This window comes from Sminthopsis crassicaudata, chromosome 3 (genome assembly GCF_048593235.1).
Source record: "Sminthopsis crassicaudata isolate SCR6 chromosome 3, ASM4859323v1, whole genome shotgun sequence".
In the NCBI taxonomy this organism is placed as follows: Eukaryota; Metazoa; Chordata; class Mammalia; order Dasyuromorphia; family Dasyuridae; genus Sminthopsis; species Sminthopsis crassicaudata.
Window position 1 is genome coordinate 124,540,135 of NC_133619.1, and position 22,723 is coordinate 124,562,857.

The following is a 22,723-nucleotide window of genomic DNA, read 5'->3' on the forward strand; positions in this document are numbered from 1 at the left end:
AGGGCTAGAACTGAGCAATGCACTTGGATAATGAAGCACGTGAGTCTAATTGCCAATTGGATAGTTCCCTATTAACTTGTTTGAAGGTTGACCCTCCCCAGCTGTTCTGTGCTGACTTGATTGGTGGGACAAAAAGGGGGAAGTGACATGTGTGGGAGGAGTAGGAGGAGTAGGAGGAGGAAGAGGAATTGAGATGCAGAAGCTGAGTCAGTCTCTCTGGGCATTTGAGGGAGGAAGGTGTGTGTGTGAGGTTGCTAGGCCTAAGCCCCTGACCTTGACCATAAAAGATCAAGAATAAAGACATTTAGTGATCCTGACTTCAGCTGATTTCTGGGAAGACAGAGTTCCAGCATTTTGGCATCCAAACATGGGGCCGGCACCCTATTTCCACTGAAGTCCTCAGGTGATCAGGAGATTAGGTGAGTATTCTAATAGAAATAAGGAACTTACCTTGTTAAGGACCAAACCAGCAATCTCTAGTAGCTGAGATGGGGCAGGTGTTAGCTAAAAACATTCCCTCAGCCGACCCAGATACAGCCCCTGCTCCTACTCCAGCCTCCCCTAGTAATATAGAGGATATAATTAAGATAATTGATGAGAAGAATTTACTTGTAATCAGCCCACAAATGGATAATCTCTTAGACTAATTGAATCACATGTCCCCTTGGTTCTTAAAGGAAGAAAAACTAAGCATAGATAACTGGAAGCTAGTGAGACTTGAAATGAAAGAATTTTACACAAAAAATGGGCCTTATTCAATTACCGCAGAGGTATTTTATATATATAACGTGACTCAATTAGACTTAAGCTATCGAGCAAGTTATAGGAGAAGGAAAGTGAACAGAGGAGGAAGCATGAGGAACAAAAGATAGAAAATAAGCAAACTCAAGGCCTTGCCAGAGGGCAAGGGGATTTGAATGAGGAATTAGGGTGTGTTGACTGTGATTGTTCTGAAGAGACTTTAACCCCACCTAGAGAGCAGATTATTGATCAGCCCACATCAACTCCACCTTCAGGGACAGAAGGAGGAGGAGTAGTGGGAAGGGCGGTGATATCATCTGTACCTCCCCCCCAGCAATCCCCAACCTCCATAACTAGATTACAGAATGGGCTTATTGAAGCTATCAAAAATGGAAAAGAACTAGAAAATGATTTCAAACTTCAAATTTTTCCCGTGATTCAACAGCATAATTCTGCAGGTCAAGAAAGTAGAAAATATGCTCCTTTTAATATGGATGTCCTTAAAGACCTGAAAAAAGCTTGCACTCTCTTTGGGGCTACATCAAATTATGTTAAGATGTTAATAAACAATTTGGCTTATGAAACTTTAACCCCTAGTGACTGGAAAATCATTGCAAAGTTGAGCTTAGAACCTGGACAAAATTTGTTGTGTGTAATGTGCTCTCCTGGAAGTTACAATTACTTGTCTGCCATAGGCCCAACAGAGTACCTTTGACCACTGACCTTTGCAATGTGAACTCTACTCGGCTCGCCTCCTCTGAGGCCTTCAAAGGTCTCTGGCCACGATCTCTTGAATCTATAGTTTAATAATCGGTAGCACACTCAAGAACAGCCATGTGCAATCTTAAAAGCCTTTATTATATCTACTCACATAATGCCCTGACTGATGCCCTGACTTGTTGGTTCCCGAGTGAACATCTGGTCAGAAGACCCACGTGTTCACTACCAAAATCCTTACCTCTTTTGGCTATCCATCTTGGCTTGGCCACCCAGGCTAGGAAGCCAGGGTGAAGAGCGCCAGGTTAAAGAGAGTGACTGCTGCCTGCAATAGGCTTATAAAGGGCCTGTGAGGTCTCACACACAGCCAATTAGCAAGAGAGTCACGCATTACGAAGCTATCTCATCGTGGCCAAGATCCCACCTACAAGGCAGTCCTAATATCCACAGAAATTACTTCTGGGCCTCAATCTCCCAATACATTGTGTCTGCCCATTTAAAGGGCACTTACAGTTGTGGTTTTCTGAATATAGTGAGCTCTGTAGGATTCAATCCCAACAAAATAGTCAAAGTGGAGTTAATACTTCAATCACCTGTGACCTACTGACAGGTGTAGGTTCTTATGCAGATGCTTCAGTACAGATTAATTACTCCATAACAACATTTGAGCAAATTGCTGCTGCTGCTATCAAAGCATGGGCTTCTCTCCCCAGTAAAAACTACAAGGGTGAGACCTATACAAAAATTGTACAAGGACCAAATGAACCCTTTGCTGATTTTGTGGCACGTTTGCAAACTGCTGTCACACAGACTAATGGTGAAAATGAAGTAACAGATACTTTGGTAAGGCAACTTGCTAGAAACAATGCCAATGAGGTTTGTAGAAGGATTATACTAGGACTAAATAGGGATGCTCCTTTAGAGGAGATCATAAGATGCTGTGCCACAGTGGGCACAAATACCTTTTATAGCCAGGCTATGGTGCAGACTTCCCAAGATCCCAACATAGGAAGACAGGGTCCCTTTTGGCAAGAGACTTCCAGAGAGACTCGTCAATGCTTTCAGTGTGGTAAAGTAGGCCATCTGAAAGCTCAATGTTGGCATAGAGACAGAGTGAGAAAACAGGCTGGGAGAACAAGACCCAAAACCCCATGTCCACAATGCAACAGAGGACTCCATTGGGCATCAGAGTGTAGACTGATTCAGGGAAATGGGATGAGGGGCCCAGCTCCAGGGCCCCAGGCAAAAAACACTTGGGGCATGATGGCAGTGGATGCCATGGCAGCTGATGCCACACCCAGAGAGTGCCTCCAAGTCCAATACCCAGACATGATCAATCAGCCAGGAAGCCATCTGAGGGGAGAAAGGGATTACATAATCAGTCAGCCAGGAAGCAACATGATGGGAGAAAGGGACTACAATTAGGGAGGATAGAGTTGTATGCAGCTGGGACAACTGAGATACCCCCCTGGAGAGGTGAAATCTGTTCCTCTCCAGCCTATGGATCCCTTGCCTCCAGGGACAATAGGCTTGACCATTTCACCTCCTGAGAATACTTACAAGACAGTGTTCATTCATACACTGATGTGGGAAACTGGGGAATGTGTAGAAAATATCCCAGTCACTAACAAAGGTAGACAATGTGTGACTTATCAACCAGGAGAAGTAGTAGCATCGGGTTTATTGATACAGACTCCTAATAAGCAACCTGGTGGCAGTCACCCACGTTCTGACTCCAAGCAGAAAAACCCAGGAATATACTGGACAGCAGCTGTGACAGCTGACTGACCTATGCTCACCATCTATATAAATGGCATACCATTAGAAGGACTGGTGGACACAGGTACAGATTGCACAGTCATTTGAGGTGCCAACTGGCCCAGTCATTGGCCAAAGACTAAGGCAGACACCTACATGTCTGGGGTAGGAGGATCAATAGCAGCTGAAGTTAGTGCTACCCCTTTAAGATGGATATTTGAAGGTGAAACAGGAGTTTTTACTCCTTTTATAGCTGAAAAAATCCCCATCAATCTTTGGGGAAGAGACATTTTACAACAATTAGGGTTAAAAATGAGTACTTCAGTTTTTTTAGGCAGGGCTGCTGTTGAAGGCCTGCCAACACTTTCACCTGTTCCTATCCAATGGAAAACTGATACACCAGTGTGGATAGAACAGTGGCCCTTAGGTAGCGATAAAATTCAGGCCTTACTAGACATAGTACAGGAACAACTTGACCAAGGACACTTACAACCTTCTCTAAGTTTTTGGAATTCCCCAGTATTTGTTGTAAAAAAGAAATCTGGAAAATGGAGGATGTTGACTGATTTAAGAAAGGTAAATCAACAGATAGAAACTATGGGAACTCTTCAACCTGGACTTCCATCTCCTACTCAGTTGCCTAGAGAATGGCCTCTGTGGATTATAGACATTAAGGATTGTTTCTATTTTATCCCTCTAGATAAGGAGGATATGAAAAGATTTGCCTTTTCAGTGCCCAGCGTTAACTTAGCTGAGCCTTATAAAAGATATAAATGGACAGTTTTGCCACAGGGAATGAAAAACAGCCCTACTATGTGTCAAATGTATGTTGCTGCTGCTCTTACTCCAGTAAGAAAAGCATTTCTAAAAGTAATGTTATTACATTACATGGATGATATATTGGGATGTGCACCTGAGGAACAAATGTTAGGAGCATGTCTACAAAAAACCATAGAAACACTAAGGAATTATAAATTGCACATAGCTTCAGAAAAGATTCAAAGACATGCTCCTTTTCAATATTTAGGATATGAAGTATATCCTAAGGTGCTTACAGTACAAAAACTCTCCTTAAGAACAGAGAAGCTAAACACCTTAAATGACTTCCAGAAATTGATAGGAGATATCTAATGGATGCGTCCCCATGGTAGGCTTGACTACCTGTCAATTGCAACCATTATGTGACATTTTAAGGGTAGATAGTGCTTTAAATTCATCACACCTGCTTACAAAAGAAGCTCAAGAGGCTTTGAGACAAGTTGAACTGGCTTTATCCAATGCAGTTGAAAGAGTCACTCAAAAACCCTTGGAAATATAAGTTTTTGCTACACAAGAGGCACCCACAGCAGTCCTTCATCAAGGAGACAGTGTGATAGAGTAGGTGAACCTCCCAGCACAACCAGAACAAAGCCTTATTCCTTACCTAGTGCTTGTGGCTAGAATTTTATTAAAGGCTATTAAGAGAGTAACACAATTATCTGGGATAAGACCTGACAAGATATACATCTTTTATACTAATGCACAAGTTAATGTGTGCTGAGAAATCATCCCAGAGTGGCAAATTTTATTAGCCATGGCTCCAAATTTTACACACGGGTCTCCATTAAAGATAACCAGACTATTACATAATTGGCAATGGATTCTTGAAGAAAAGGTTTCTAAAGTTCCTCTTAAAGGACCAACTATCTTTACAGATGCATCCAAACATAATATTTGTGCTATTTCAGTCCATTCAGCAGAATGAATTGTATACAATCATTCTAGCTCTTGCTTATTATCCAGGAGACATAAATATAATATCTGATTTGGCCTATTCAGTAGGTGTGGTACAAAGAATTGCCACAGCCCAAATAAAATTTGTAGCCTCCAATATATATCAGCTCTTTAAGGAACTTCAAGAGTGAGTAAGAAAGCATCCAGGTAAGATTTATATTTTGCATGTCCACTCCCATAGTGGACTTCCAGGTCCTATTTTTGATGGTAATTCAAAGGCAGATAGTATGCCTTCTAACCATGCTGGCCAGTACTACTTTATTTCAAGAAGCACAAGAATTCTAAATATCATCAGGCTGCCAGAGCTTTACGTTTACAATTTGGAATAACAAGAGAAGAAGCTAGGAGCATAGTAAAAGCCTGTACAGCTTGCCTTCCTTTCCATGTTCCTACACTCCCTCTAGGGAAGAACCCTTGTGGTTTGAAACCTAATGAAATTTGGCAAATGGATGTGACCCATTATAAATCTTTTGGTCATCTATCTTTTATCCATGTTGTGGTAGACACCTTTTCAGGATTCACTTTTGCAGTGTCAACATCAAAAGAGACAGCCCGAGTGGTCATTGAATTCCTTATGCAAGCATTTGCAATTATGGGTTGCCACAAGCAATAAAAACAGATAATGAACCTGCATATACTTCTAAACATTTTGCACAATTTTGTGCACAATATAAGATTTTGCATACCACGGGCACCCTTTAATCCTCAAGGGCAGGCAATAGTAGAGAGAAGAAACAGATATTAAGACACTCCTCCAAAAACAAAAGAAAGGGGAGCCACGGGTAACCCTAGAGAACTTCTAAATTTAGTTCTCTATACCATTAATTTTTAAATTTTTGACAAAGATGCACTGGCTCTGGCAGACAGGTTTTATAACCCACCGGAAGGGCAGTGTCCAGTGTGAGCAGCTCCACTGTCTTTAGATAATTGCCAGGTGATGTGGAGAGACCCAGAAAGTGGTGAATGGAAGGGACCAGATAGGTTAACTGCTTGGGGGAGAGGGTTTGCTTATATCTCCACAGATGGAGAAGGAATCAGATGGGTGCCAATGAGCCATATTTGTCTTATCCATCAGAGAGAGACGGAGCAGACCCTTGAAACGAAGGAGAAGACCCAAGGAACATCCATTGCTGACTGTGCCCACTACTGAAAGAACTTGGCAGTTATGGCACATATAAGCAAATGTTTGTTTTTTGATAGGTTGATCAGTATTCTCCCACAACAATAACATTTCTGTTATTCTGCTACATGCTTACGCTCTTCCTGCTATTTTTTTCACTTAAGTTTATCTTTTTAATACACAGTGCTATTCCCCATATCCATGCAGAGCCATATTCTAGTAACAATTACCATCCCATCAAATCTCAGTAATATATGTAGGCCTGAATTTGTATGCTGTTCTTAACACTTCTGTATTTTAATAGACTGTCTTCATCAGTAGCTATAAATAAATAAAAGTCATTGGTAAGCAATGAGTAATGATGAAGTTCCTAGTCCTTGAACAACAGATTCAATTAGTACTTTATTCATCTCTCTTCTTTGGACTTTCAAGAGCTTTTATTGCATGGTAATAGCCTCAGAGAACCAAGGGTTTCATCTGTGCCACATGAAAAATTGAAAATATTTTTAGTCTTTGAAGGAAGGCATCCTCGCTTAGAGTAGGAAAAAATATAGGTATTTCAGGGTGAAAGGGACTTGGTTAACATTGTGTGAGATATGCTTTATAGAGAGCTGATTAGGATAATCTCATTCTAGAGCAGTTATCAAAATATCCAGAAAGAAATGATATAATAATTTTATAGTTATCAAAAAGAAGTTGTTTTTCAAGTTAGGTATCTAATTTATATAATCATATTTTAAGCTTTTTAAAAAGCTGTTTTAAGCTGAATGGATTCTTTGACTTCAAAAACAAACAACAACCTTCTTTATTGCAATGTGAGTGAGGAGAGGAAGGAAATGCATCAGCCACATTAGCCAAGTACAGCATTAATGTGCAAATATCTTTAGGGGGCAGGATCTGAATCATACCCATTTCTATTTAAAGATGTTGCTGTCTAACCACCACAATTCACGTATGGCATCTCAAAACATGTGAACACTTGTTTGTCTGAAAATAGAATGGTTGCATTTGTCTATTAGTCTCCTTGTCTTCCTACCAAAGATTCCAGTAATTCAGAGTCAGACATTAGCTGTGGCAAGTGAGACACAAGGATTTGGTCACTTCCCCTCTCTTTTCTTCCTTCTCCCCAGTATTGTGGCTCTAGGAGTTATGAGAAATTTTATGGAGGCAGAAGAAGGATTAACATTTATAAGCTATAGGCAAGAGTCAGGCAGTGACGACCCCACAACAAAGACAAAAACAAAATATGAAAATAGATAAGTACCCAGTTTACTGTGGTGTCATGGAAAAAATTCTGCACCTGGAATTAAAGGAGCTAAGTACTAGTCTAATATTTGTCATTTAATAGCTCTATGACGCTGAGCTGAGAGGTAATGTAATGCAATGGATAGAAGGTTGACCTTGAAGCCAGGAAGACCTGAGTACACATACTGAGTGGCCCTGAGCAACTCTTTCAACTTGGCACAGTTCCATATAACTTTCTAAGACTCTAAATTGCAATCAATGAGCCCTAAAAGGGGTTTTCTCATACATTAGATCTCAGTACCAAGGAAATTATAAGCCAGTTTTCTATTCTACACTCTTATCCCTCTAATAATGCACAGCTGTATGGCAGAGTATCTAGAATTCTGGGTCTGGAGTTAGGAAGACTCATTTTCATGAGTTCAAATCTACCATCAGACAGTAGCCCGAGCAAGTTATTTAACTCTGTTTGCCTCACTTTTCTTATCTGTAAATTGAGATCGAGGAGAAAATGTCAAGGCACTCCAGCATCTTTGCGAAGAAACCTCCAAATAGGATTAAAAAAAGAGTCTAACCTGATTCAAAAAAATAACTGAATAACAGCAAAAATGACAATGGACAAGACTGAGCCTTATTTTTCTCATCTCAAAAATGAGAATAATAAGTTTTTCTACCTCCTAGTAAAGATTGCAAAAGATTAAATGAGATGATGCATGTAGTATTATACCTTATATGCTTTTTATTGAGATTGAATCATGCAAAGTCCATTTGAGAAGCTATTCTTAACAACTTCTCTAGCATGGTGCATGCTTATCATTCAGTCCTGCAGTGCTATTTTGAGGAAAAACTAAAATCTACATCCCTACTTTAGTTTTTTCATTTAAAGTAACAATAACTGTCCTTTGTATAGCACTTTAATAATTACACAATGTCTTATATACACTTGTTATTTGAATTTCACAACTGAGGTAAGTACCACAGTCAATATAACTTAATAGCTACTATTTACATGGGGCTTTAAGATTTGCAAAATGCTTTAGTTTATTTTAATCAATGTTTTAATAATTTACAAGATATTTATTCAATAATCATTTATTAAACATTTAATATATGATACTATGGTAAGTAGTACAAAAAAAGGGGGAAAGAAAAAAAGAGGTGGAAGAGATACATCAACAATTATGCTTCAGCAAACCATATATGAGATAAATAGGAAATAATTAAGAAAAGAAAGAATCTAGGATTAGGAGGTATTGAGAAAGACTTCCTGTTAAAAAAAAAAAAGGGATTTAAAAAAAGTCAGGGAAACTAGTAGGCAGAAATGTAGGAGAACATCTCAGACATAAAGGACAACCAGAAAAAATGTCCAGAATCAGGAGGTGGAATGTCTTATTTGTGGCACATTTAGGAGGCTTGTGTCACTATACAGAAGAATTTGCAGTGGGAAGTAAAGTATAAGAAAACTGAAAAGGAAGGAGGGACTAAGATTTTATAAGAAATATTTTTTTATTCAACAGTAGAAAAATTCTAAATTGCACAGTCTTCTAAAACACCATGTGTATATCAACCCAGGTAACTACACAAATGATTGTTTTTGCATTCAGAGTGAAAATATCTACACTGGAGAGTTCTCATGCCCATGAAATTACAAGTCCGAACTTTCACACCCCACTAAAGAATAATTCCAGTAAAAGTAAATTTCTTGAAGAACTTTTCATTTTTGCCTATTTATCTCTAGTTCCTAGAACTTTTTCAAACCCATATTAGATGCTTCAAAAAGTACTTGTTAATATGAGTGGAAAGCACTGTGCTGTAAGAAATAATAAACTAAATGATTTTAGGAAAACATGGAAGAAATTGCATGAAGTAATGAAGAGCATAATGAGCAAAACCAAAAGAACATTATATACAGAAACAGTAATATTGTTTGAATAATGACTTTTGAGTACACAAGTTATTTTGAATATTATAAATATCCAAATAAACGATAAAGGACATACATATACAACACACACAAACATAGACATATATGGGTATGTATATGTATGTGCATGTACATATACATGTACTCATGTATATATATATGTGTGTGTGTGTAGGTTGGTTTCAGATAGAGGGATATTTGGGTTAATGGTAAACATCTTTGGGATAGGGATGGGGGAGGGAAAAGAAAAAAAAGAAATTTATGTGATAAGTTTGTTGTATATTTGCAAATAATAGCAAGTTATAGATAGTAGATCTGCAATTACATGGACAATCCTTTTTGTATTTTACTGTGTTGTAGAATGCGTGCTTTATTCCCTAGATTAAAAATGAAATTGTTAAAAGTACTTGTTGAGTTATAGAAAGAAGCAAAGAAGGAAAGGGAAAGAAAAAGAAATAATTAGCTGGGGTCTTGCCATTTTATGGGCCTGACTCCAAAAAGAAGTAGTCCATTTCTCATGGCTGAGCATGAATATTCAAACTCTGGTGATGTGTGAAGTAAGGCTACCATTGTTCAACATATACTCTTTTTAGGTTCAGTTCCCTTTTAGAATGCAAACTGAGAAGCCTTTACTAAAGCCCACATTTGTAAGAAATGTTGAAAGAAAATCTGGATGTTTCACCTCAGACTTGCTTAATGACCTCAGCCACAAAGTTTGGTTATCAGCCCTGGAAATGAGCATAAGAAAAGGCTGAAGGGATGTTTAATATGCCTTTTAGGTGACTCATCTGATTGACCCATATTTCAGTCCCTAAAGCATCAGAGTGTCAGTAATCAGTACTAATGAATATACATGCCTACCTGATTCATAAACTGTGCTCTACTTGGTACTTTAGTCTTTGTTTGACATTCATTAACATTCCCATCAGGAAATAAAAAGCTGAACATTATCCCAAACAAAGCTAAACAAAACCAACAACAAATGCCCAGGCACCCATGCTACAAGGACAATTTCCTGGAAAAAAAACCATGAAAAAGCAAAGAAATCAACATTTACTTACTCCTTACCATGTAATTTAACCTAAATGATACTACATATGTTTTTACATATTAAGAGTACATATGATAAATTATGTGCTTGTACATATATTATATGCACGAGCCTATAGATGTAATAGAGAGCTATGTAAACATATATAGAGAGATTTATGTTATTGATAAGCTAAAGTGAAATGATATGTATATATATGATTACATATATGATTATATATATATGAGATAATTTTGTGCAGAACTTGATACTGAAGTTTTGTTACACAAAAGAAATCCTAAACATTGACTTTTAATTATGCAATATTCTCTCTATGTTGAGGAGCCAAAAAAGGAGGTGTTTATAAAAGATATTCAGTGTCCCTCATACTTTATACATATTCACTATAAATGGAAACTGCTATCTTCCACATCTTTCCCTTTGACTAAGGTATTTAGGTTTCTAAATCTCATAAAAAATGCAATTTTGACATGAGGAATTTTATGGAGCATGTATGTGGTTAAAATTGGTATTATATTTCCATAAATAAAATAAGCTTGTAATACCCACCTGAATTATACATTATATGCAAACATCTTTTGCTAGATCATTCTCTAAAAATACAAATTCAAGGGGATGTCAATTTTAGTAAATGTAATTACTCTTTAAGGGAAAGCTATTCTGAGATAACTTTTTCATCTGATATCCACTATCAGATTTAATTTTGCTTTTATTGAATACATATGTAGCAATACAGAGCCTAGGTGAAGACTGAATAGCTACAGAATTCTGTCTGCCTGTTGAATTGTCTATAGAATGTCAGATGGTGATGCTAGAAAACCCATTGTATTTAGGGAATCTTTTGTTCCTCATAAGCAAAATGCTGGGCCAGTAGGAAAGGAAATCTGTATTGAATTAAAGAATTAGAATTGAAAAGGTGAGGGGCATTTTAGGAGCATATCAAATTAATACCTGCCTAGGTAGGGTCTCTTTTAGTACTCAGCCAAAGATATCTCCCCTAGTAGTTTGAAATTTTGCTAGTAATAATAATAATAATTATAATGATCTTACTAGAAATTTGATCCCATGAGTTAATATTCTGCCTGGAAGGAGTCCTATTTTGATACTCAACTAACCCCCTGAGTAACAACACATTAAATTATCACTCATTAGTACCTTAGTTGAATTGCTTTCTCAGATTGTTTTTCCTAAGTTAGAGAGATAAGAGAAAATAAAATATAGAATAGATAAATTTTGATTGGGAAGAAAGCAAATGAAAAAAAAAGTTTTGAAATTTTTAGGTCCAGGAACAAGTCCAAAGGGGCAATAGAGTGGGAACTCTGACCAGTAGTCTAAAGTCACTGCCACTTTTAATTTTAAATTACAACCTTAAATTCTAAGTTAGAAAGGACACCAAAAACTTTGGTCTGGGGAAGTACTAATAAGTGAAATGGAAAAGCATTCTTTCAAAATTATACCTAAATTCAGGCCTAATTTAGAAATCAGATATTATGTTTTCCCATCATTTTCTTCCAGCCAGAATGCAAATACTATTCAAAACAAATTTTTGTCTACCTCATAAATGAAATTGGTTATCATCCCCATGCAGGGAAAAATACTCTCAAGGCCAAGGAGACCTGGATTTACATCCTGCCTTCAACATTTGTTAAATGTCTGATGTTGGGTGAGTTACTTAACTTCTTTGTTTTTCCGTTTCCTCACCTATAAGACAAAAGTAATTTTCTCAGGGAATTGAAATAGGGTTCAAAGAAGAATAGACACATAAATCATTGTATGATAATTAAAACACAAATATCAGATATTTGTGTTGCTAGAATCATAATAACAACTTATCCACTTAGTTATATCATGATAGATCATACTACATGATAGTAATTAAGTGAGTGAGAACATTGTGGGAAAAGGAAGAGATCTTGAGAACTAATGATCAGAGTCCAATATTCCTTCCCTTTTCCAAAATTAAGAATGATTCTTTGGGACTCTGGAAATGAAGTAATTCTTGAGTATACACTGAAAAATACAATCACTGGTTCATGGGATTTGCTGAAGCTAAAACTAGTTTCATATAGTTAGTGCTAACTAGTTTGAGCCCAGAGAAGGGAAAAACAACTGGATTTAAAAGGCAACCCGATGTGTCTAAATATTATACATATGATGTGGTAGAGAAAATTGCTTTTTAAGGTAGATGTGGGACTAGGTCTCTGAGGTCTCTACCAACTCAAAAATTGTATGGGACACTGGAGTTTCAGAGCAGTGCTTATTATTTGTTAATAGGTAAGTACTACAGTTTTTAAGTTGAGCATTTTTTGGTAGGCATTAGCAGACTTTACTTCATTGCAAGTAAAGAATTACATTTGAAAAGCAGCATAAAAATGTCATGAGAAAAATCAGTAAAGAGACATAAAGATGGATCAGTTACATTACATGAGTGAGAGACCAAGAGATAATACTGTGTGTGTTCCCTTGGTGTCGACACCATAACTAGAGATCTAGAAGGCTTATACATATTGAGTGGACTATCTAAAAGATTTACAGGAAGATGTGAAATGCACCTAGAATGGACATGTTTGGGTGAGTTCCCATTTCTATCAATGAGGAGTCCATACATCAGTGTGATCATGGATCCACTAATTTAGCAAAGCAGTAAAAAATGTCCTGTTAGCCAATTAGGATTCATTCCTGCTGTCAGTTTCTTGCCTATAACTTTCAAGGAGAAACAGCAAGTTCTCTGTGTCAAAAGCAGTTTTTGTTATGGTCCAAAAGGACTCCCTCTCATTACTCCAGTAAGCAGAATCTCCCTCTTCCAATGAAGATTGTCCATTCCCATTTTAATCTCCCAACAATGGAAGGGAATGGATATAGCCTAATTAACGGAAATTTTGAAGAGGTTAAGGAGAAATCAAAAAGGAAAGTTAACTTTTGTCTTTTATCTCTATGGGTATTCAATTATTATGTATTATGTATAACCTCCCCCAACAGCTTATTTTAGTATTTAACAACCCTAACTCCCAAAATGTTCTTCTTTATAATTTTTCTAAGGCAATTTTATCCCAGTTCCTCTTCTGCTTTCTTCAGACAAGATGGAGAACTTCTGGTAAGCATGCTCTATATATTAACCCTTTAAAATTTTTGAAGACAATTAGTTATTAAGGCATCCCTCAGCATACTCTTGCCTCAGTTTCTTTACTTTTATCATAAAACTGATTGTAAAGCCCTTTAATTTGCTTTCCTTCTCCCCCACCCCACCTTGCCCTGGACAACATTATTCAATTTCTAACCATCTTTCTAAATATATGGAATTGAACAGTGTATTAAAAGTTTTATGAAAGGCCAGACCAATATCAAATAAAATGTTACATAAACTTGGAAAGACTTAGTCACCCTCAACTCTCCTTGTCAAAGAGAGAAAAGTGGTTCCAAAGGAAACAGTCTAGCAAAATCTAAATAGCTAAAACTAAAGTAAAGAGTTAACAGTTATTTCATAGGATCATAGAAAAAGCATTGAAAGGCTCAAGGGATGATATCTTAACTTGAACATGAATTGGATTTAAGTGAGGCAGAGTTTCATAAAGTCATTAGCCTCTCTCTCTTCTCCAGAATCATTGAAGTCCAATGGCAACACAAAGTCAGGATGGCTGATAATAGCCTAGGATACAGTGGATGACTTTGATATCTTTGATGTCTTATTAAAAGCTAAGTGCTCCATAATGTCTGCTTTAGCCTCCTTCACAGTCATTGGAACAAATTGTTCTCATCCTGCCATTTAGCCAGGCAAGTCTTCCCATGCTTAGAGTAAATATCACCCTAATTCACCAATAAGGTCCATCAGTTACCTGCTGCCTGGTTCAGCCTGTCTGCTGAGAGGATTTTATCAGGGTGTAGCCAGTACAACTTCTTAGGGTCATAGGTGAGACTCAGGTGAGAGAAGGACACCAAAGGTGGATGAACATCCCTGAAAGGACTCTCCCACCAAAGAGATTAGCCCTTTCTGAATATTCTTCATATCCATATGGTTAATAATGCATATATATATATATATATATATATATATATATATATATATATATATATGTATGTATGTATATGTTCATGTATAATGATCTGTCACTTGTTTTCTGTGTCAGCAAGAAATTAGCCATCCATGGGCCTCAGTTTCTCATCTCTAATGGGTAGGTTGTATTAGATCAGTGGAGCCAAACTCAAATAGAATGAGAGCTACTAATCCATACACAATGACTCTTGCATCCCTCACACTGATTTTATTTCAAAATGTAATGCTTCATATATATAATTTTTGTTAAATATTTTCTATTATAGATTTAATATTTTCCTTAATATTTTCAATTAGAGCTCATTTGGGAACATGTGACCCATAGACTATATGTTTGACATCTTTGGTATAGGCAATAAGCTATAGCATGCTGAAAAAACAAAATCACAACAAAAGAATCCCTAGATTTGAAATGTTTTAAAATTAAAGTGAACAAGATATTTCTTGGATTATAAAAAAAAAGAATAAATATGTCTTTCTAGTTATAAAGTGGGTTGTTTGATGATTTAAGTTGTAAAATTTAAACTAGTATCTCATCAAAGCCCATCAGCAAGAGATAGAAAGAGAAATTCCATTTAAAATGACTATAGACAAAACAAAATACTTCGGGGTTTACCTGCCAAGACAAATCCAAGAACTATATGAACACAATTACAAATTACTTCTCCACAACTAAAATCAGATCTAAATAATTGGGAAAATATAAACTGTTCATGACTAGACTGAGCTAATATCATAAAAATGACAATTCTGCCTAAATTGGTCTACTTGTTCAGTGCCATATCCATCAAACTGGAATTCATCTGGAAGAATAAAAGGTCAAGGAAATATCAAGGAAATTAATAAAAAAATACAAAAGATGGTGGCTTAGCAGTACCAAACCTAAAACTATATTATAAAGCAGTAGTTATTGAAACTATTTGGCTAAGAAATAGAGTGGTGGATTGATAGAATAGATTAGATATATAAGACACAATAATTAAGGCCTATAGCAATCTAGTATTTAATAAACCCCCAAACTCCAGCTTCTGGAATAAGAACTTTATTTTAACAAATTTTTTGACAAAAATTGCTGGGAAAACTGGAAAATATATATATATATATATAAGAAACTCAGCATAAACTTGCTTCTCATACTCATACTCATAACAAATTTAGGTATAAAGGATGATACCATTTTAGGAGAACAAATGATAATTTACCTATTAGATCTTTGGAGAAGGAAGGAATTTATGACCAAAGAAGAACTAGAAAACTTTGTGAAAGGCAAAATGAACAACTTTTATTACATTAAATTCAAAAGGTTTTACACAAAGAAAACTAACAGAAATAAGATTAAAAGGTAAGTACAAAGCTGGGAAAAAAATCTTTATAGCCAATATTTCTGATAAAAGTCTAATTTCTAAAATATATAAAGAACTGTGTCAAATTTATAAGAATACACATCATTCCCCAATTGATAAATGGTTAAAGAAATGAACAGATAATTGTCATATGATGAAATAAAAACCATTTATAGTTACATAAAAAATGCTCTAAATCACTTGATTAGAGAAATGCAAATTAAAACAACTGAGGTACCACTTCACACCTCTCAGAATGACTAAGATGACAAGAAAGGATAATGTTAAATGTTGGAGGAAGTGTGGGAAAACTAGGACACTAACATGTTGTTGATAAAGTTGTGAAATGATTCAAGCATTCTGGAGAACAATTTGGAACTATGCCCGAAGGGCTATAAAACTGTGCATACCGTTTGACCCAGCAGTACCATTACTGAGTCTGTATCCCACGGAAATCATAACGGAGGGAAAAGGACCCACATGTGCAAAAATGTTTCTAGCAGCACTTTTTGTGGTAGCAAAGAATTGGAAAAAGAGAGGATGCCCATCAATTGGGCAATGGCTGAATAAGTTGTGGTACATGAAGGTAATGGAATATTATTGTTCTATAAAAATGATGAACAAGTTAAACTGGTTATAGAAAGGCCTGGAAAAAATTACATGAACTGAGGCTGAGCAAAACAAACAGAACCAGAAATACATTGTACACAATAATAGCAAGAATGTGCAATGATCAACTATGAAGGGTTTGGTTCTTCTTAGTAGTTCAGTGATCCAAAGGAGTCCCAATAGACTTTGGACAGAAAATGCCATTTACAACCAGAGAAAGAACAAAGGAGACTGAATGTAAATTAACACATGCTATGTTCACTTCTTTTTTCTATTTTTTTAATATCTCTCGTGATTTTCCCCATTTGCTCTGATTTTTCTCTCCCAACATAATTCATAAAACAATGTGCATTAAAAATAAATAAACTCTACTAATATCTCATGGTAAAAAAATGAATTGGGGTGTCAGTCAACAAGGATGAATATATCTACCTTAGGAGGCATCTATAGTGCCATGGTCTCTCAGAGAAGGCTGACAAATCTATTGTAAAGATTATTAGACGGATATCAGGACACAAATGTGAGGAATAGATCATGTTACCTATTTACAAGTAGGTCAGTGACAGTAACTTCAGAATGGATAGACCTCAGACTTGAAGGCTAGAGTTGTGTATCACTCTGTGACAGAATGAATCAAAGACTCACCATAGATACTTTGGACCTTGATAGTCTCTATAAGTACTGGAGCTTTAATCAGAAAGGACAACAATGAAATTTATCCCCCATTTTGATGTATCAGCATATTAACAATGACTTTATTAGAAAAGAGGGAATCACTGGCTAATTTTGAAAAGAATAATGCTCAGCTTAATTCTTGTTAATATCCAAAGCTTATAATATCACATGCCTTAGAAAAAAGATTGGATCAGTAGAAGAGTTGGGATCAGCCCTGATAAGCAGAAAGTGAGCAAACCTTATGGGAAAAACAAAATAAAACTTCATTTAAGTTTTCTGGGACTTAGTTATCTCATCTACAAAATGAAATGATTAGATGAAATCAAATAGTCATTTAATCAACAAACATTTAATAAGCCCTTACTTTGTGCCAGACACCGATAAATAATGTTGAAACAAATTTTAAAAAATTAAAGAATCCCTGCTTTTAAATAGCTTACTCTATCCTTATTATTACATTATATTGGGAAAGATACCTCTTCCTACAAATACACACACACACACATACACACACATACACACACATAGCACATATATACACCAAAGTGGATTCACAAGTGGAGAAAAGTATATTAAACAATGAGAATAATAAGTAAAAGTCTTTAGAATGAAGTGACATTTGCGGTGTGTATAAAAGAAATTAGGAATTCTGAAAGTAAGAGATAAGATCAAGAATCAGGGCAAAATCACATAGACAAGAGATGGAATATGATGCAATTAATAAAGATTAAGCGCCAACTATATTCTACATTTTGTGCTAGATGCTAATGAGATAAATATGAAGAAGAATACCTACTATAAATTAACAGAGAAACAACTATCTAACACTGTATATATAACTATATAACTGGATATAACACTGTAAGTTTTTTCAAAGTGCTCCAGATATGTTAACTCATTTGATATTAATACTCCTGGGAAGTAGGTATTATTGTCATCCCATTTTACAGGCTACTCCCTTTCCACCAAAATCAGTCAGTAGAATAGGAATTTTCATTAGTTCAACTGTTAACCAATTAGGTTACTTGGGCTTTACCTGTTAATTTATGGTTGTTTGTTAATATGTTGTTCAAAATCAAAAAAATAAATTTGATTTCTAATTTTTCAAAAATCTGATAAAAAATTAAACAAATTTCTATCAGATAGGAAATGCATCTTGGATGTGGTCCTTTATAATTTTGACACATAAAGAAACTAAAATCAGAGAAGCTATTATAAGCATATCAGAAAAAGGGAAGATTTCTGTGCCTTAGAGTTTCATTCAAAGGCCATATTACTGAGGAAAAAGCATAAAAGTTTAAGTACTTAGTCCCCAAACTAAATCTTTCATTTGATACCATGATCATCAGGAGCTGATAAAGACTATAAGCCTTAGATTTTGTGGAAAGCTATGTCACTTACTCTGTCTTTCTCAGTGGAAGGTCACTCTGACCTTCTAATAGAAATGTCAAATGTTGTTGATAGATCAAGAAGAATTAGCATACATTTGTGACCTTTGTCAATAGCCCAGGGCAATAATTTACCAGAGTGACCAAGACAAGGTCTATTTCCTCAACAGGATAATTGCCAAATGAAAAAGGATCCAAGATGTTATTCATACCCAGGTGGTGTTGGATTGGCCCTTTTAACACCTTCTCAATCACACTTATAATGGCAAAGGATGTTTTTGAAATTGTGAAATGGGGGAAGGCTTGCTGTCCTCAAGATCCTGGATTTTTGTGCATAGAACTGACCATTACTTGTAGTTAGTGATTAGCATTGTCTCAAGTAGTAATTCAGGATGTTTGCCACCTAAGACTTTAGGTCTCAAGTACTCCTCACTTGTTTTTTTTCCTTAACCAGCTAGGGAAATGATCCAAATAGCTTGAAGTCTAGCATAACATTTCTATCACTTAATGTAAGCTATCTTCAATAATTAAGGATCCCACTTTTAGGAAGGCTATTAGGTAGATTTGGGGAAAGTTATTATAACTAGATAGTTGTTTTCCTAAGTAATACATTTTCCCCAGGAAATCCTTTGGATTTTTCTACACTAAGCAGAATGCTTCCTAAAGTATTTCTGTATGGATCATATCTCTGTATTTCAACTGTACCTAAGTTTCAATAAAGCTTGCACAACTATGATCTCATTATCTCCAAAATTTTTTATTCAAATACATTTTTTCAGTTCTATATCAATATGTAATAAATTCTAAAGGCAAAGACACCTTTTCTCACATCTCCCTTACTGGTCATGTGTTTTTATTTTGATTGTCTAACTACAAATACTTTCTTTTAAGAGGAATTGAATATAGCAATATGTCAATGTTCTGAAATAGCAATGAAATCAATATCACATCTCCTTTTCTTAGTGCAGATTTTGTTCTAAGTCAATAGATCCTTTCTTATCCTAGGTGACCCTTGTCAGTTCTTTCAATTAAATTCTCCACAAGTAATGCAACTAAGAATAAACTAGTGATCTTCCTTTTTAGTATTTGTACCAATGGGGCATATGGGGCAACTATTGCTTATCATTTTTTTTTTTAACTACATGACTGTTCCATCTCTTTTTCTGATCATATATCTTCTTGATTATGTCTCATTATGATTTGAATTTAGACTGCATTCATACAGACTATGTTAGATAGTTATGAACTCCGATAGATTCTACCATGTTGAAAAGACCTGGACATATTCTCAGTGACAAACTACTTCTTTCTGAGGGCTATCCTAGTCAAGTATATGAAGTTTTCACTTGCTGGCCAGTATCATACATGTTTTCTAGCTTGAATTTCATCAATCTTTCACACTTTCATGTTATGTAAAAAGAGAGGTCACACCTGTGGCCTTCTCCCACCAAATAAAAGTTATCCCATTAAATTCCAGAAATTTTACTGGGTGGTATACATTTAGGAATACTCAGCTGGGAGTAATGAAGATTAAGCAAGATCTGATGTGTCCTATATAAGTGCTACATCCCTTTATTTTTTATAAGCAATAAATTCAGACATTTCCTCTCTGCTTGTGTCTGAGACTAGGCTTCAACTGAAGTTGAAGAATGTGTAGGAGATGATGGAAGGGGTAGAGAAGATAAGGGGGAACAAATTAAACACAAAAGTATTGGAATGAATGAATGAAAAAAGCATTTACGTAAGCACATGCTGTAGATCAATCATTCTACTAGGAACAGCAGATACAAATACATAAAAGCACAGTAGTTTTCATTCTCAAGGAACTTATATTCCAATACAAGAAGAAAATAGGGACTCAGAGAGAGTTGTTTTGGTATGAGAAATCAAAGATATGATGAATAGAATAATGATGATTGATAGGACCTTTCTAGAAAAAAATACTATTGATTTGATGACTGTTGGAACAAGAGGTGTATAGTATGGGGAAGAGGGGAATCATCAGGAGAAGGTCAGAAAATAGTATGATGGGACTGGAGTTGCCTCTATATGGTGAATTTTTACCAATCTGGAAGAACATGATTCCAGAGATGGAGTTAAAAGGACTAGGTTGGAGGTCTGTGGAAGTTGTCTGGTAGGATGCTGATCAAAGTGAATAGAAGATATAGCCCTTAACTTTGAGGAACTTAACATATAACTTGCAGATTTATAACATGCATATGCATATACATACATAAATGTGCATATATGTACATTAAAAAGAAAGAATTTACATAATAATTTATTATCATTTACATAATAATAATCAATTGGGTTCCTGTCACTTTGAAATCATTGCCAAGTTTCTTAATCTTTCTGAATCCCAATTACCCCATTAAGATTGTAAGTTGTAGATTAGTTGCAATCTAGTAGTAGAAGCTTTTTCACTAATAGGTCCCTATCCCCTCAGGTGTGTATGAAGGGTATAAAATGACTTAATCTTCAATTTCTTTGTGATAGACCAATTGAATAATACTAAAATTGAAATAAAGATTACTCATTCATACAAAATAATCTCTGACTGCCTCATATTGATTTAGCTTTAGATTGTGATAGTATAAATAATTTAGTATATTTTTATTTATTTTTGTAAAATATTTCCAAATTACATTTAATCTGATTCCAGGGACACTTGGCAATGTTATGCCCACAGGTGTATGGACCATGTGCTTAACAATTCTGGTATAGAAAGATACTGGTAAGGAAATTTTCTCTATTAAATTCAGAACACTATATACTTAGAACTTAGAGTCTTGGATAGTTGTCTGATACTCCTGAGGGAATAAATGACTTGTGTAAATCACAGACAGTGAATGTGTAAATCTGTGTTCAAACTATGTTTTCTGTGTCTAACGATTAATACTCTTTTGTTGTCTGATCAGACTTCATAAGTTACAGTATTACATCTAGATAATTGTACAGTATCATTAGTACTAGCTTTATTACACATTCTAGTTTTCCTATATTAACATAATATAAGCAATAAAGACAGGAAAGCCTGCTGATGCTCCAGAGCTTGGGCCACTTCCAGTGGACCACATGTAACAACTCGATATTAAAAAATTTGGAGCTTTGGGCTAGTACAACTGACTACTTATAAGAAATTGAGTTCAAGCCTTGGCAAGGCTTGTGAAAAAACTTGGATGCGAAAATGACTGTTTGGATAGTACTGAATCAAGGTGAAAGCGACACTCCAATTCAAGTCTTATTTAATGTTTTAATGTTAATGGTTTAAGTATCAATCTCCTGGAACAGTATAAAAGTTATGCTAATATTTCATTTTTAAGTTCTTGGTACATACATATAAAATGTTTTAAAAAGCATTTTGTGAAGGAAATAAATAGCTATTCTATATCTATTCAACATTTTATGTCGTACCTTTCTACTGTCTTTTGGAGAAATCCTGGGCATGAACCAAATCTAAAGGTTCAATTATTCTTCCCAGGTCTCCAGAGTAGGCTTGTCTTCTGTCTTCAAGGCCCACTCTTTCACAGTCACCTCACCATCATCAACACCCCCGCTCAACCTTGTCAGTGAATGACTAAAACCAAAAGCACCTTTAGGAAGAAAACTTAAACACAATAGTTTTCCTAGGATGAAGAATAGTTATTTGCTATAATATATGTTTCTACTTTTTTCACCTTCAGAATCAATATCTTCAGGTTTTAGGGGGGAGTCTTAATTCTTTTTACAATGATTCATATTATATTTAATGTTATTATAACTCAATACTTCAAGGATTTGTAATTTCATTCTAACCTAATCCTTATTTAAGAACTGTTCTCTCAGCACTGTAGTTGCCAAAAAAAAAATCTCATCAGCTTGTAGGTCCAGGGATGAACTTACTCAACTAGGCTGAATTGTTTGTCAGAAGTCAAACACACAATCTATCACCAAAGTAATATTCAAAGTCTTTTGAGTTTGTTAAATTCTTTAAGGTAGAATCTTGCACTCTAGCTCTTCTAACCAGTGAAGATCAAAAATTCTACTATATGTATGTCCACTTTGAAAAAAGCAAATCATGATTATTGTTATAAAATATTATTGTTATAAAATGTCAGTATTGTGACAGTTTAGTGTAGATAACTGTACTCAGTGCCCCAAACTATCCTGTTACATGTATAAATTTTACCCAAATCTCCTCAGGACTTTTTAAACTCATTTTTTCGGATTTCTTGCTTTATAGATTTTTGTTTAACTCACATTTTTTCCCTTTTCTCTCTTGATTAGAGGCTGCAAGGCACTGAATGGATCTCCATTCCACCTCAATTTTTTGTTTTTCATTAGGATCA

At 35.5% G+C, this 22,723-nt stretch overlaps 1 long non-coding RNA gene across 1 annotated transcript; it reads left to right on the top strand.

The window, feature by feature from the left end:
* The first annotated feature begins 201 nt into the window (after window positions 1-201).
* Window positions 202-19,128, top strand: LOC141560703 (uncharacterized). The gene is made up of 4 exons (XR_012487791.1): window positions 202-419; window positions 11,915-11,989; window positions 13,366-13,420; window positions 18,563-19,128. It is a non-coding gene; the product is annotated as an uncharacterized LOC141560703 (long non-coding RNA).
* Window positions 19,129-22,723: the final 3,595 nt, after the last annotated feature.